This window comes from Bos javanicus, chromosome 23 (genome assembly GCF_032452875.1).
Source record: "Bos javanicus breed banteng chromosome 23, ARS-OSU_banteng_1.0, whole genome shotgun sequence".
NCBI classification, from domain to species: domain Eukaryota; kingdom Metazoa; phylum Chordata; class Mammalia; order Artiodactyla; family Bovidae; genus Bos; species Bos javanicus.
Window position 1 is genome coordinate 1,833,615 of NC_083890.1, and position 16,976 is coordinate 1,850,590.

At 38.6% G+C, this 16,976-nt stretch overlaps 1 pseudogene; it reads right to left on the bottom strand.

Moving 5' to 3' along the window:
• Positions 1 to 11,575: 11,575 nt before the first annotated feature.
• LOC133237049 (alkylated DNA repair protein alkB homolog 8-like) lies at positions 11,576 to 13,143 on the bottom strand (annotated as a pseudogene).
• Positions 13,144 to 16,976: the final 3,833 nt, after the last annotated feature.

Genomic DNA, 16,976 nt, shown 5'->3' on the forward strand with positions numbered 1-16,976 from the left:
GGCAGGATTAATATTCCTGTGGCTGGATGGCTGATGTTCTGAGGCATCGCTAGCTGGAGGCATCAGTATGATTCTTGAGGTCACGCCCAACTCCCTTCCACAGGGCTCTCCATGGGTCTTTCAAATATGGATGTTTCCCTCTACAATGCCTGCAAGGAAGTCCCTCACTTTTAAAGGCTTTCAGCTCATTAGGTTAGGCCCACCTATGACAGTTTCCCTTTTTGCTAACTCAAAATCAACTGACATAAAACTTCAGCCACATCTGCAGAATCCTTTCACCTTTACTATATAATCCTTTCTCTTATGAGAAAGTTACATTATACAAATTACACCTTGATGTCATCTTCTACTGACTATATGCAAATCACAGTTTCCAACCACACTCCAGGGACAAGAATTATGCAAAGGTGTAACTGCCAGAAGTTGGGAATTATTGGGGGTTACTCTAGGGTCTGACTGCTATATGGGCAAAGATAAGTCCTCATGGAATAATACAGTATTGCAAAACTGCAAGCACTAGGTAGTTCCATGTGGTAGAAAATGGGAGAATGGCATTGGAATATGTATAATATCATATATGAAACAAGTCACCAGTCCAGATTCGATGCAGGATACTGGATGCTTGGGGCTGGTGCACTGGGACAACCCAGAGGGATGGTATGGGGAGGGAGGAGGGAGGAGGGTTCAGGATGGGGAACACATGTATGCCTGTGGTGGATTCATTTCGATATATGGCAGAACAAATACAATATTGTAAAGTTTAAAAACAAAATAAAATTTAAAAAATAGAATGCAAAAGACAGGGGAAGGTAAAATTTAGAACCCGTGAGCTCTGAGTATCTTGTGAAAGAGTTTGGATTTTGTGCTATAGGTGGTACAATATCCACAGAGTAGAACTTGGGTGCTGTCAGTCCAGAAGAAGTGAGCAAAGTGAAATATAGGAAGCTGATCTGAAAGAACGGAGACCAGTTGGAAGACTGTGGCAATTATCCAGATAAAGGAGAATAGAGACTTCTATAATACTAAGGAGATAAAGAGAAACCATGTATAGAAATATATATATTTAAGAAAAAATGATTACCATGAGCATTGAAGATGGGAGAGAGGAAGGTATGTGTGGTGACTTATTTTTGTCTAAACTGGTTGTAATCACTAACACAAGGCCTCCCAACCTATGTTTGAACATTGACAGGTGGTCTTAACCATTGAGTATATATTTTACACAAAGCGCTATCTTAGGTATTTCACACACATTAGGTATTGCATGGATTTCAAATATTTACTCAGTATATTATCCAACTCAAGGAATGTATAAGACACATAATACAAAGGGTTAGAAACACAAGGCAGTGTGTAGCATCATTGTGATAGAATGTAATGACAAGGTATGTAAATAAGTTTGTATCAGCTGTAATGCCATTTATGTTGTTGTTCAGTCGTTTAGGCATATCCAACTCTTTGTGATCCCAAGGACTGCAACACACCAGGCTTCCCTGTCCTTTGCTGTCTCCCAGAGTTTGCTCAAACTCATGTCCATTGAGTCAATAATGCCATCCAACCATCTCATCCACTGTCTCCCCCTTCTCATGCCCTCAATATTTCCCAGCTTCAGGATCTTATCAAGGGAGTTGGCTCTTCACATCAGGTGGCCAAAGTATTGGAGCTTCAGCTTCAGCATCAGTTCTTCCAATGAATATTTAGGATTGATTTCCTTTAAGATGGATTGGCTTGATCTCCTTTTTGTCCAAGGGACTCTCAAGAGTCTTCTTCAGTATCACAGTTCAAAAGCATCAATTCTTCCATGCTCAGCCCTCTGTATGGGACAACTCTCATATCCATAAATGACTGCTGGATAAACCATAGCTTTGACTATACAGACAAGAGATAGTAAATAAAAGCAAGATTTAGACATGAAAATTGGGGCTGATGTAAGGCTTTTTTGAGTGAGGCTAACTGGGTGGAATCAGGGAGTTGGTGATGGACAGGGAGGCCTGGCATGCTGTGATTCATGGGGTCGCAAAGAGTCGGACATGACTGAGCAACTGAACTGGACTGAAAGAACCTTAGTTTAGTCCATAGGCAATGAAGAAATCAATGGTGATTTTGGAGCCCAAAAGTGAAACTACCAAAACATTGCTTTCTGAAAATTAATTTGCAAATTTATGAGCCAATAATTAAATAATTAAAAGACGCTTACTCCTTGGAAGAAAAGTTATGACCAACCTACATAGCATATTGAAAAGCAGAGACATTACTTTGCCAACAAAGGTCCGTCTAGTCAAGGCTATGGTTTTTCCTGTGGTCATGTATGGATGTGAGAGTTGGACTGTGAAGAAAGCTGAGGGCCAAAGAATTCATGCTTTTGAACTGTGGTGTTGGATAAAACTCTTGAGAGTCCCTTGGACTGCAAGGAGATCCAACCAGTCCATTCTGAAGGAGATCAGCCCTGTGTGTTCTTTGGAAGGACTGATGCTAAAGCTGAAACTCCAGTACTTTGGCCACCTCATGCGAAGAGTTGACTCACTGGAAAAGACTCTGATGCTGAGAGGGATTGGGGGCAGGAGGAGAAGGGGACGACAGAGGATGAGATGGCTGGATGGCATCACTGACTCAATGGACATGAGTCTGAGTGAACTCTGGGAGTTGGTGATGGACAGGGAGGCCTGACGTGCTGCGATTTATGGGGTCACAAAGAGTCGGACACTACTGAGTGACTGAACTGAACTGAACTGAGCCAATAATAGATTTGATGGACCAGGTCTGGAGGTAGGAGACCACTTTAAAGAATATATTTATTACCTACAGTTGAAGATGTATGAATTTGGGCCATGGGATTGGAAAATCATGCAAAATGGAGATGATTGTCAAGAATCCTTAGCAAAACTGCAGTAAGTTTGTGGTCTCAGGAAATTGCTGCAGTCTTTCTCACTTGATGCTTTCATTTTCTAACAAGCATTTTAATGCAACCTCATCCTCCAGATCAAAGTCACCTTCGTGCACATTCCAGGGTTCATGTGCCTTTGGCATTAACCTGGGTCATGGCACAACAATTGATTGTTACTGTTTTATTAGAAATGAGTAGTCTTCTCCACCCCAAACCTAGAGATTCATACTCTAGTGGATAATCATTACTTTATTAATACTACTAAAATTTCTATCACCTTTGTATTACAGACAGCTATTGCAACCATGAAATTAAAAGATGCTCACTCTTTGAAAGAAAACCTATGACACACCTAGACAGAGTATTTAAAAGCCGAGACATCACTTTGTCGACAAAGTTATGTATAGTCAAAGCTGTGGTTTATCCAGTAGTCATATCTGGATGTGAGAGTTGAGCCATGAGTGCCCAAGAATTGATGCTTTTGAAGTGTGGTGCTGCAGAAGACTCTTGAGAGTCCCTTGGACAACAAGGAGATCCAACAAGTCAATCCTAAAGGAAATCAGTCCTGAATATTCATTGGAAGGACGAACATTGAAGCTGAAGCTCCAATATTTTGGCCACCTGATGCAAAGAGCTAGCTAATCAGAAAAGATCCTGAAGCTGGGAAAGATTAAAGGTAAAAGGAGAAGAGGGAAGTGGAGGATGAGATGATTAGATAGCATCACCGACTCTATGGACACAAATCTGAGCAAACTCCAGGGGATAGTGAAGGACACTGGTGATAGTGAAGCCTGGTGTGCTACAGTCCATGGTAATGGAAATAATTGGATGTGACTGAACAACAACAAAAATTGCTGTCACTTTTGCATTACATGTATATAATATTCTGAATAGTCAATTAGAATTATCTTTTAGAATAAACTGTTTGTTTATAAACTCAATGATAGGAAAAGAAGCTGAGGATAGATATATTCCTCAAATTCAAAGAATTTGAGGGTGGAATATGGACAGATGTCTGTTGCAGGGCTTATGACCCTGACCACTATGTGATGATCCTAAATTTAGCACTGTAAACAAAACACGCTCGGAAACAGAAACCTTGACTACTTTGCAATACTTCAGTTGGTTTTTTATATGGTCTTCCTTTTGGATTCTTATCCCATTAACTCTTTCTGTAGATTAACCACATGGCTTTCCACCTTCCATTACTTCCCCCAAGTGGGAAAAAATTAAATGTTAATAATGATTGCTTAATATTTTTACATAGTAAATTGGAAAAGGAAAGAAGAAGTCTGTCATCTGAAAAGAAATCTTTCAAAAATATATTTGTGTGTTGACACGGTTTGATACATGATAACCTAGTTTTGAAACATAATAATAATCTAGTTGTGAATAGTAGAGTTGTCATGGGTAAAGCTAGCATACAGCTTAATCAGTAAAATGTTCCCCAGGGTATAAACTAACATCACGAAGAAATCATATATTCAATAAAATAAAATTATTTACAAACTGGCGTGCTGCAATTCATTGGGTCGCAAGGAGTTGGACACGACTGAGCGACTGATCTGATCTGATCTGATAGCAGACATTTTCCACTTAAGAGTTTTTCTCTAAACACATGTGAGTATAACATCAAGCCACAGCATGCAATTCAATAATCAAAGCTGCAGAATGAATCACTTAGTTACCCACGTATTGAATAACTTTTTCTTTCAATGTAGGTATATTAAGTAATAGATATGATAAGTATATTGACAACACAGAAATGAAAAATAGGATAGTCACTTTTTTTGTCTTTTTAAGGGCAGACTTTGAATTACTTTTGTGATTGGAAGAGAAGTATATATAGAGAGAAGTGATTCCAATCTTTGGGTGGATTTCTTCTCTCTTTGATTAAGGGAACTGTCAAGAGAGATGGCCAGTGTCAGGGACTGTGGCAGAAAATAAATTTCATGGTGAGGACTCACCCAACAAGGACTCACCTAACACAAAGACTCATTAGGGAGCATATGGTACATGATGAGAAGAAAGTGTGAAATCTCCTCTAAAGGCAGAGAGATGCTGAACACATTGATAATCTTCCACTGATTGATTTCCTGTTTGTTCAGTGAAAAATGTTCCCTTACCCCAGTTATCAAGCTAGAACAGATTTAATATAATGCTTGTTATAAAAAACAAAGAAAAGATTTAAACAGTAGAATGATGAAGATGAAAGCGACATCTGCTGCTATACTAACTCAATGACTTCCCCACTACAGAAAAAGTAAACTAATGCAGTTAGCCAGGATATTTTGACAAGACTATGCCAAAAAAGCTTCATTAAAAGGAACTGCAGAAACCAATGTAATATTATAAAGCAATATTCCTCCAGTTAAAAAAAAAAAAAAAAAAAAAGCCCTTAGAAGAAGGTCTGGCCTTCACAAGCACTGCATAATGGTTCGCAGTCATTCTTCTCTTAAAAGTAATGTTCAGTTTAGTTCAGTCACTCAGTCATGTCCGACTCTTTGCAACCCCATGAATCGCAGCACGCCAGGCCTCCCTGTCCATCACCACCTCCCGGAGTTTACTCAAACTCACATCCATCGACTCAGTGATGCCATCCAGCCATCTCATCCTCTGTCGTCCCCTTCTACTCCTGCCCTCAATCCCTCCCAGCATCAGGGTCTTTTCCAATGAGTCAACGCTTCGCATGAAGTGGCCAAACTACTGGAGTTTCAGCTTTAGCATCATTCCTTCCAAAGAAATCCCAGGGCTGATTTTCAGAATGGACTGGTTGGGTTTCCTTGCAATCCAAGGGACTCTCAAAAGTCTTCTCCAACACCACAGTTCAAAAGCATCAGTTCTTCGGCCCTCAGCTTTCTTCACAGTCCAACTCTCACATCCATACGTGACCACTGGAAAAACCATAGCCTTGACTAGACGGACCTTTGTTGACAAAGTAATGTCTCTGCTTTTCAATATGCTATATAGATTAGTCATAATTTTCCTTCCAAGGAGTAAGCGTCTTTTAATTTCATGGCTGTAATCACCATCTGCAGTGATTTTGGAGACCAAAAAATAAAGTCTGAAACTGTTTCCCCATCTATTTCCCATGAAGTGATGGGACCACATGCCAGGATCTTCGTTTTCTGAATGTTGAGCTTTAAGCCAACTTTTTCACTCTCCTCTTTCATTTTCATCAAGAGGCTTTTTAGTTCCTCTTCACTTTCTACCAAAAGGGTCATGTCATCTGTATATCTGAAGTTATTGATATTTCTCCCAGCAATCTGGATTCCAGCTTGTGCTTTTTCCAGCCCAGCATTTCTCATGATGTACTCTGCATATAAGTTAAATAAGCAGGGTGACAATATACATCCTTGACGTACTCCTTTTCCTATTTGGAACCAGTCTGTTGTTTCCATGCCCGGTTCTAACTGTTGCTTCCTGACCTGCATACAGGTTTCTCAGGTGGTCTGGTATTCCCATCACTTTCAGAATTTTCCACAGTTTACGGTGATCCACACAGTCAAAGGCTTTGGCATAGTCAATAGAGCAGAAATAGATGTTTTTTTATCTGGAACTCTCTTGCTTTTTCAATGATCCAGCGGATGTTGGCAATTTGATCTCTGGTTCCTCTGCCTTTTCTAAAACCAGCTTGAACATCTGGAAGTTCACGGTTCATATACTACTGAAGCCTGGCTTGGAGAATTTTAAGCATTACTTTACTAGCATGTGAGATAAGTGCAATTGTGCGGTAGTTTGAGCGTTCTTTGGAATTGCCTTTCTTTGAGATTGGAATGAAAACTGACCTTTTCCAGTCCTGTGGCCATTGTTGAGTTTTCCAAATTTGGTGGCATATTGAGGGCAGCACTTTCACAGCATCACCTTTCAGGATTTGAAATTACTCAACTGGAATTCCACCACCTCCACTAGCTTTGTTTATAGTGATGCTTTCCAAGGCCCACTTGACTTCACATTCCAGGATGTCTGGCTCTAGGTGAGTGATCATACCATTGTGATTATCTTGGTCATAAAGATCTATTTTGTACAGTTCTTCTTCTTGCCACCTCTTCTTAATATCTTCTACTTCTGTTAGATCCATACCATTTCTATCCTTTCTTTGCATGAAATGTTCCCTTGGTATCTCTAATTTTCTTGAAGAGATATCTACTCCTTCCCATTCTGTTGTTTTCCTTTATTTCTTTGCATTGATCACTGAAGAAGGCTTTCTTATCTCTTCTTGCTATTCTTTGGAACTCTGCATTCAGATACTTATATCTTTCCTTTTTTCCTTTGCTTTTTACTTCTCTTCATTACACAGTTATTTGTAAAGCCTCTCCAGACAGCCATTTTGCTTTTTTGCATTTCTTTTCCATGGGGATGGTCTTGAACCCTGTCTCCTGTACAATGTCAAGAACCTCCATCCATAGTTCATCAGGCACTCTATCTATCAGATCTAGTCCCTTAAATCTATTTCTCACTTTCACGGTATAATCATAAGGGATTTGATTTAGGTCATACCTTAATGGTCTAGTGGTTTTCCCTACTTTCTTCAATTTAAGTCTGAATTTGACAATAAGGAGCTCATGATCTGAGCCACAGTCACCTCCCAGTCTTGTTTTTGCTGACTGTATAGAGCTTCTCCATCTTTGGCTGCAAAGAATATAATCAATCTGATTTCAGTGTTGACCATCTTGTGATGTCCATGTGTAGAGTCTTCTCTTGTGTTGTTGGAAGAGGGTGTTATGACCAGTGCATTTTCTTGGCAAAACTCTGTTAGTCTTTGCCCTGCTTCACTCCATATTCCAAGGCCAAATTTTCCTGTTACTCCAGGTGTTTCTTGACTTCTTACTTTTGCATTCCAATCCCCTATAATGAAAAGGACATCTTTTTTGGGTGTTAGTTCTGTAAGGTCTTGTAGGTCTTCATAGAACCATTCAACTTCAGCTTCTTCAGCGTTACTGGTTGGGGCATAGTCTTGGATTACTGTGATATTGAATGGTTTGCCTTGGAAACAAACAGAGATCATTCTGTCATTTTTGAGATTGCATCCAAGTACTACATTTCAGACTCTTTTGTTGACCATGATGGCTACTCCATTTCTTCTAAGGGATTCCTACCCACAGTAGTAGATATAATGGTCATCTGAGATAAATTCACCCATTCCTGTCCATTTTAGTTCACTGATTCCTAGAATGTCAATGTTCACTCTTGCCATCTCCTGTTTGACCACTTCCAATTTGCCTTGATTCATGGACCTAACATTCCAGGTTCCTATGCAATATTGCTCTTTATAGCATTGGACCTTGCTTCTATCACCAGTCACATCCACAGCTGGGTATTCTTTTTGCTTTGGCTCTATCCCTTCATTCTTTCTGGAGTTATTTCTTCCCTGATCTCCAGTAGCATATTGGGGACCTACCGACCTGGGGAGTTCCTCTTTCAGTATCCCATCATTTTGCCTTTTCATATGTTCATGGGGTTCTCAAGGCAAGAATACTGAAGTGGTTTGCCATTCCCTTCTCCAGTGGACCACATTCTGTCAGACCTCTCCACCATCACCTGTCTGTCTTGGGTAGCCCCACGGGCATGGCTTAGTTTCATTGAGTTAGACAAGGCTGTGGCACTTGTGTGATTAGATTGACTAGTTTTCTGTGATTATGGTTTCAGTGTGTCTGCCCTCTGATGCCCTCTTGCAACATCTGCCATATTACTTGGGTTTCTCTTACCTTGGACATGGGGTATCTCTTCACAGCTGTTCCAGCAAAGCTCAGCCACTGCTCCTTACCTTGGATGAGGAGTATCTCCTTTCTGCTGCCCCTCCTGACCTTGAACATGGAATAGCTCCTCGAGGCCCTCCTGCGCCCTTGCAGCCACTGCTCCTTGGATATGGGGTTGCTCCTCCTGGCCATTGCCCATGGCTTCGGGCAAAGGGTAGCTCCTCTTGGCCACCGCCCCTGGCCTCGGGTGTGGAGTAGCTCCTCCAGGTTGCTCCTGCGCTGTCGCAGCCTGGCATTCCCAGCCATTACCCCTGACCTCAGATGCGGGGTAGCTCCTCCTGGCCGCCACCCTTGACCTTGGACATGGCGTACCTCCCCTCACCAGATGTTTGATTAAAAAAATAAAATAAAATGAACTGTTTCAAGACTGACTGGGCATAGAGAACAGACTTGTGCTTACAAAGTTGAGGGAGGAATGGAATGGGAGTTTGGGGTTAGAACATGCCAACTATTATATATAGGATGGACTAACAATAAGGCCCTACTGCATAGCATAGTGGAGAAGGCAATGGCAACCCACTCCAGTACTCTTGCCTGGAAAATCCTGTGGACGGGGGAGCCTGGTAGGCTGCAGTCCTTGGGGTCGCTAAGAGTTGGACATGACTAAATGACTTCACCTTCACTTTTCACTTTCATGCATTGGAGATGGAAATGGCAACCCATTCTTGCCTGGAGAATCCCAGGGACAGAGGAGCCTGGTGGGCTGCCGTCTATGGGGTTACACAGAGTCAGACACGACTGAAGCGACTTAGCAGCAGCAGCAGCAGCATAGTATAGGGAACTATAGGGAACTCTATTCAATATCCTGTGATAAACCATAATGGAAAAGAATGTAAAAAAGGTATAAAGGACTCATGCTGCTATACAGTAGAAATTAACCCAATGTTGTAAAACGAATAGACTTCAATTAAAAAAATTAAATCATCTACTTGAAAGACTCAATAAAAGGGACAATTTATTTGTTCAAAAAAATAAAAAAGAAAGAACTGTTTCATATGTTTGTAATTACAAAATGCCTTGTTGAGATAGATCAAAGTATACCACCCTCCTCTTCATGTTACAGACAGGGAATGTGAGTTTATTACTATCTTTTTGTGGATGGATAGCAATGCCTAAAGTTTTAGTTACTGGTTCATTTAACTTCTTTTCTGTTTTAAGGACTAGATGGCTTTATCACTGATCTAAATAGCAAAATTTTATTGTTTTATATTATATGTAGTCTGAAAAAAAGTGGAGATACAAAAAAAAAAAAAGCAAAGAGATTGGCAAATTAACTTTTCAACTAGAACTAGTAGACTGGGCAGTTTCTGACTACTGAGGAGTTGATTTTCTTAAAAGCATGAAAATGCCTACTTCACCCTCCCAAAAACTATCATGGGACAATTTTAATTCACTCTCTAGGGAAAGAAACATTTCCCCATTATGTGGAGAAATTTACTTTTTGGTTCATGTATAGTTGATTTACAATGTTATGTTCATTTCTTCTGTACAACAAAGTGATTCAGATATATATATCTTTTTCATATTCTTTTCCATTATGGTTTGTCATAGGATATTGACTATAGTTCCTTGTGCCATACAGTAGGACCTTCTTGTTTATCCATTCTATATATTCTAGTTCTTCTTGTTCCATCCACTAATTTCAAACTTTCAGTCCACCCCTCCCCTATTCTTCTCCCCCTTGGCAACGGTAAGTCTGTCCTCTAGATCTGTGAGTCTGTTTCTGCTTGGTAGATGAGTTCATTTGTATCATAGTTTAGATTCCACAATATAATAAGTGAAATCGTATGATATTTTTCATTCTCTTTTTGACTTATTCCACTTAGTATGATAATCCCTAGGTCCATCCATGTTGCTGCAAATGGCATTCTTTCTTTCTTTTTTTATGGCTGAATAGTATTCAGTATATATGTACTATATTTTCTTTATCCATTCACCTATCAATGGGCATTTACTTTGCTTCCATGTCTTGGTTGTTGTAAATAATGCTACAATGAACACTGAAATACATGTATCATTTTAAATTAGTTTTGTCCAGATATATGCCCAGGAGTGGGATTGTTGGATCATATGGTAGTTCTTTTGCAGCGTTTTGAGGGACCTCCATACTGTTCTCCGTAGTGGCTTCATCAATTTACATTCCGACCAATAGTGTAGGAGGGTTCCCTTTTCTTAATGTGGAGAAGTTTAAAGGGCATTTAGTCGCCATCAGCAACATGAACACTAAGAAACAGCTATTGAAATTCACTCATTCATTAAAACACGTTTTTGTGCTGTCCCTATGAACCAGAGAGTTCTAGGTTGAGGGAATATGACTATGACTATGAAGTCACTCAGTCATGTCCGACTCTTTGTGACCCCATGGACTACACAGCCCACCAGGCTCCTCTGTCCATGGAATTTTCTAGGCAAGAATACTGAAGTGGGTTGTCATTCCCTTCTCCAGGGGATTTTCCTGATCCAGGGATCAAACCCGTGTCCTGCATTGTTTATTGTCTGTCTTTCCTGCTAGAATATAAGCTCAACAAGGGCATCAACTTTATATTTTTCTTGTTCACTGTTCACCTCCCAGAACTTAAAATAGTGACTGGTATATTGTACAGTTCAGTAAGTTTTTATTGGATGAAAACCCCTACCTTAATGTATGGGTACTATCCAACTGACTAAAATTTTACTAAGTACCTATGATGTGTCAAGCCCTGTGCTAGTAAAGTGCAGTGACAGAGTGGTTATCATCTGTGATTTTACAGAGCTAACAATCACAGATAAAATTTCAGACAATTTTCTACTGAACAGGAATATTTTATTATTGATAAAATGTTATGTGATTACTTCATTAAGATTCTACATAATTTAGTTCATTTAGCGACACTTTATAACAAAAGTTTATCTTCAAAATGCTGTACTCTTACCTTAAGGTCCCAAATATTTCACAAACTACTTCAGTTACTTTTAAAAACCATCCCTGTTCCTCCATCATGGATTAAGTGATGTCAGCAATAGTTGTAGACTGAATATATCCTAACTAGTCTCTACTTTCAAATTTCTCCCAGGCACTCTCCTTTGATACTTTTCCACACATTTTCTCTTTAATTAAAAAATATAGGTAATTTAATATCACTTTTTAAAAAAACATTGAGCACTTCTTCCCTATATATAATATGTTCATAGAGATAATCAGACCTTTTGAAGAATTACACACCAGTTCCCCTGATCATAGTAACTTTGCAGTATGCTAATATTACTCAAAGTCTGGCAGGCAGCTTCCAATTCTCCCTCACAAAACACATGGTAATAACGATGAAACACAGGACCTGGGTCACGGGATCCTAATGGACCTAATGGCTCAACATGCTTGTCCTTACCAGGATTTCCCTTAAAGTGCCAGGGAACCAGTAAGTCTTGAGAATGAAAAGAAGTCCTGTTAGTATGAATAGGCAACTTGGAATTAGCAACATTCCTTGAATTACATCCTCCATCTTGAAAGTCATTTATGGAGGAGACAGAATGTGCTGAGTGTTGATTGCCTACATTAGGCAACTGCTTCACAAGCAACTCTTGCACTGATGTATCATTGCTGATTTCCTCTTTCATGCTTTGGCTAGTTCTGTTTTCTCTAAGATACTTGGACTTCTTCTTATTATATTCTTGCTCCATAGCCCAAACATAGATGAGTGCCTTCCCATCAGGTCTTAGGAGTCAAACAAGTTCTTGGAGAGCTGCCACTCTATGCTCTGCTGTAGCAAAATGATGAATAACAGCAATGGAAATGCAAGCGTCACAAGATCCACTGTGAATTGGTACTGCCAAAGCATCACAGACAAAGGCCTGATACTGCCTATCTCTACAAATGTCCACAAGGTTTTGGCTATGATCACAGCTAATCATATATAACTCCTTATTGATGCCAAGATACTTTCCATTCCACATCCAATATCAGCAACTAATGAACCACTTGGCAAAGCTTTCAAAAACTCTACCATATGTGGCCAAGGGGTGTGTCTCATGCTGCTGAAGTTCCTAGCAATTTCTTCATAAACCCGATGGACATAATCTAGCTCCAGTTGTAATAAAGAAGCTCTAGGCTTCTTTATTACTCTCTGGAAATGATGCAGAAGTATCCTTCATCTGGCTATCACAGGCCAAAGGGTAACTACAATTACAAGGTGTTTGTTTCACTTTTCTAAACATAAATGATGTCCGTATTCCCCTCTTATTTAAAGTCAAGTCTTCAACATCACTGCTGATAATTCCACTTTTGTGACCTTTGGATGCTTGAACAGTATCACATTTTCTGGGTGTGATTCCATGGGTCCAAAGGTATCTAGATTCTCCTGTCATAACCAGCAAACTCCGACAAGGCAGCATAACTGGCACTGTCATACCATCTGGGTGCTTAAAATCCATGACAATCTCTGATCCCAAACTGAGAGAAACGATCTCTTCCTCAAAATAGTGGTAAACATATTTTAGAGAAAAATGAGCAGACTTTGAATACATAAACAAATATATGTAATTGTTAGGGGAGACATTAGGAAGTGATTGGTAGAATATAAAAGAAAACTCAAGCAGAATGAGGGGATGAGTGGGCCCTTTGTTATGCTGCTGGTGAGTAATTGTGTGTAAACCCCTTGGGTGAAACAGTGTCCTAGGCAGAAAGAACAATGTGGGCAGAGAAACAGGCTTGGCAGATTCAAGGAATTGTCAGAAGAATAAAGTGCCTGGAATAAGCAGCTGTAGGACATAGAATCAATTTAAAATATTGAAGTACAAAACTAATTGGTTGGGACTGGTCATCCATGATAAACAGACACGAGAAAGTATCTGCATTTACAAATGTTATTAAGAGTCTTAAATTATGTGTAGACTACATGTACTTTTTATCACTAACTGAGGCATTTGCTGTTAAACCATTCAGTGTATCCTATTTCAGTCGTTTGAGTGGATTCTACAAGAGACTCTGCAGGTTATGGACCCATAACCTAAAATTTGTGAAACATCAATTCTAATTTGTACTTCAGGGGATTTCTATGAGGAAAATGGGGAAAATCAAACCAAATATGCAAGTGTAGGGTACTTGGTAATCTACCTTTCTTTGGCAAACAATTTATAGTACTAGTTTTCTACCTACAATGATTTCATTATAAACAATCTTTGTTTGAGTACTTCTCACATCAATCTACTATCTAGCATTATTGGAAGATATATTGATATTTAAATCCATTTTATTCAAAACCAGTTTTGTAGTAAAAATGCTCTTTATAAAATGAAAGCTATTATTAAAGGAATTCTCATGTACATTATTTGAGTTTATTTAATGATGTATTGAAACAGTTTTTTAATTTATAATAGACAATCAATTTCTCATCAGTAAATCACATCTTCATATAAAAGCTCTTGTCTGAGATATGGTCCTGGATTGTGGACTTGACATCAACACATTAAGACTTGGCATCCTTTCCTACTTATATTATTGGAGCATTCATTAGGATATACTGCAAACAAATGAAAGATTGTCTACCAGTTTTGTGAAAAATATTAAAAAAAAAAAAAAACCCGATACATTTACAACAGAGTAGTCACCTTAGCTCTTCTTCAATCTAGTTGACAGGAACATTAAATATTTACACATCTGGTCTTTAGGTGTACATAATATGTTCATTTAAAATCTAAAGAAACTGTTTAGTCCTACTGATATTTAAAGCAATGTGTGTTTTATTTCCATCTGAGAAATTTTGCAAGTCAGTTTCATGCAAGCATCCCACAGTGAACACAATGTGCTACGTTTCAGTGACTCTGGTTCTGAGGAAAGATTGTGACTTTATATTATTTCAGGCCATTTTTTTTCTAATTAGTTTATGCTTCCAACTCAGCACTAGAGCTTGGTTATGGAACAAAGGGCAGTGTGTGTTTAAAACTTAAAAACTATCTCCAGTTTTTAAGACCTTTTTGGTGGGTAGCATTTCATATATATCCACTACGCAGCTTATTTCTTGCCTGCAAAACTTACATAAAGATGATTCTAACTTTTTCTTTAAATTTGATAGTTGCCTTGATAGCACTGCTATGTCTCTTAGGAAGAAGCTTGGAGAAATAAACCTTTGTAATTTTTAAAGATCCACTGACAATTATTTACCATCTGTAAATGTGCTGTAAAACTTAACAAAAACTGAAAAGTTTCTTAATGGCTAGGAGCATTCTTGTAGGGAGGGATTCAGAGTAAATTTTAAGTTTGGAATGAAGCCTCTTTTCTGAGATGCTCCATACAGACCTGGACATAATTTTCCAAGGTATTAGAATATTATGTCCTATTTGTTTGTCTCTACTTTTCCACCAATAATTTCCTCTGTGATGCATGATATATATTGGAGGATACACACACCATAACAGAGGATGACAACAAAAGGCACTTTGGAAACTAATACAGCATCACACATTGCTCCACATATCCTAAATGCCAAGAGTAAAAGACCTTTATTTTCCAACTTTTTCTAATTTTCATGCACTTTCTTCTTCCCTAAATGCCTCACAAGCTTTATCATAGGTGGGCTTTGTTTACCTACAAATTTGTGTTTTTTGTTAAATAAGGTGACTTTTCAAAGTGACAAAAGACCTGCATTGCTATTGTGCTACTTTGAAGCCTGTTGCTTAAAGTGTTCTTTTTTAAAACCGAATCACAGATAAATTGTGTGGTATAAGAGTAAAATCTTCCTGAGCCCTGTCTCCCTGTGGTATTCTATGAGCTCTCCGTGGTTTGGATTAGATCCAGATTCCTGTTTCTGACATCATGATTGATTCTCTGCTCCCTGGCACACAGCACGTGCCCCTGACCCAAACATCAAATGTTTATCTGACCTTCTGCATCTGTGCTGTGACAGGCTTCACTTTGGGAATGTCTTCCAGCTAATTTGTATGCTAGGTGTTAACCAGATGTCTGATATTAGGAGAGAGGATGGCTCAAAATTTACCTAGAGATTGGATGCCTGTGATGACTATTTTTCTAAACTAAAAATTGAGACAAATTGGTTGACAAATATGAATAAACTTGTGGGCATAAAGGGAGGTAATATTTTAAAATAGAACCATCCTGGAAAAATGCAAAATAGGAAATTTAGACACAAAAACATACTCAAGAACACACACACACACATACATCCTTGGTTAAATGCATAGCCACTCTGTTCTTCTCAAGAGAAATTAGCAATGATCAATCAATCTCTGATCAAGAATTATTGCTGATCATAAATTACCACTCATCAATGACAATTTTCAAAGTTTATTCTGTATAGAGCTATCTACACATTGTGTGAGACTTCCATTTCAGACTATTTAGTTTGCACAGGTTTTTTTTTATTCATCTTTAAAATGTATAGATATTTTCCTATTAATCCAGTGAATCTAATTATTTTAATTTTATATTTATATAAAACAGTTTACTAATTTTATAGTAAAGAAAAATCTGAAGCCTTTTACCACTGAGATCTCACATTTATTTTTTGAGTTCCAAGCACTCAAACTATATATAGTATTGTATTTGGTTCATTAGGAGAATATTAAAAATATTATTTTGATCATGTAGGTATATAATAATTTTATGATATATTAAACATTAAAGAAATTATAAATTCCTGGCATCATCCTGAAATATTTTCTGTAAACACACACACACACACAACATATATACATATTTGTTTATATCTACTTAAAAGCATAGATCAATTTTTTAAGAGTTATTATATTGGTCTTAAGGAGTAACTATATCCAACTAGCTTAAAAAGCAATTGCTTCAGTCAAGGCAAGGATTTCACAGTATCAGATCAGATCAGATCAGTCGCTCAGTCGTGTCCGACTCTTTGCGACCCCATGAATCGCAGGACGCCAGGCCTCCCTGTCCATCACCACCTCCCGGAGTTCACTCATACTCACGTCCATCGAGTCAGTGATGCCATCCAGCCATCTCATCCTCTGTCGTCCCCTTCTCCTCCTGCCCCCAATCCCTCCCAGCAGCAGAGTCTTTTCCAATGAGTCAACTCTTTGCATGAGGTTGCCAAAGTACTGGAGTTTCAGCTTTAGCATCATTCCTTCCAAAGAAATCCCAGGGCTGATCTCCTTCAGAATGGACTGGTTGGATCTCCTAAAGTATTTCAAATAATTTATGTTCAGTTTGAAGATTTCTTAAGAGTCCACACAGACAGCTGCAAGTTGTCTTGGAGAAACTATAATGAAGATAATTCTTATGAGACTTTCTTCTATATGGAAAAAATAATACAGGCTTGACATTCATGCATGCAATGTATTTTTAAGATGACATTTACACAATTCTGTTCTTGCTA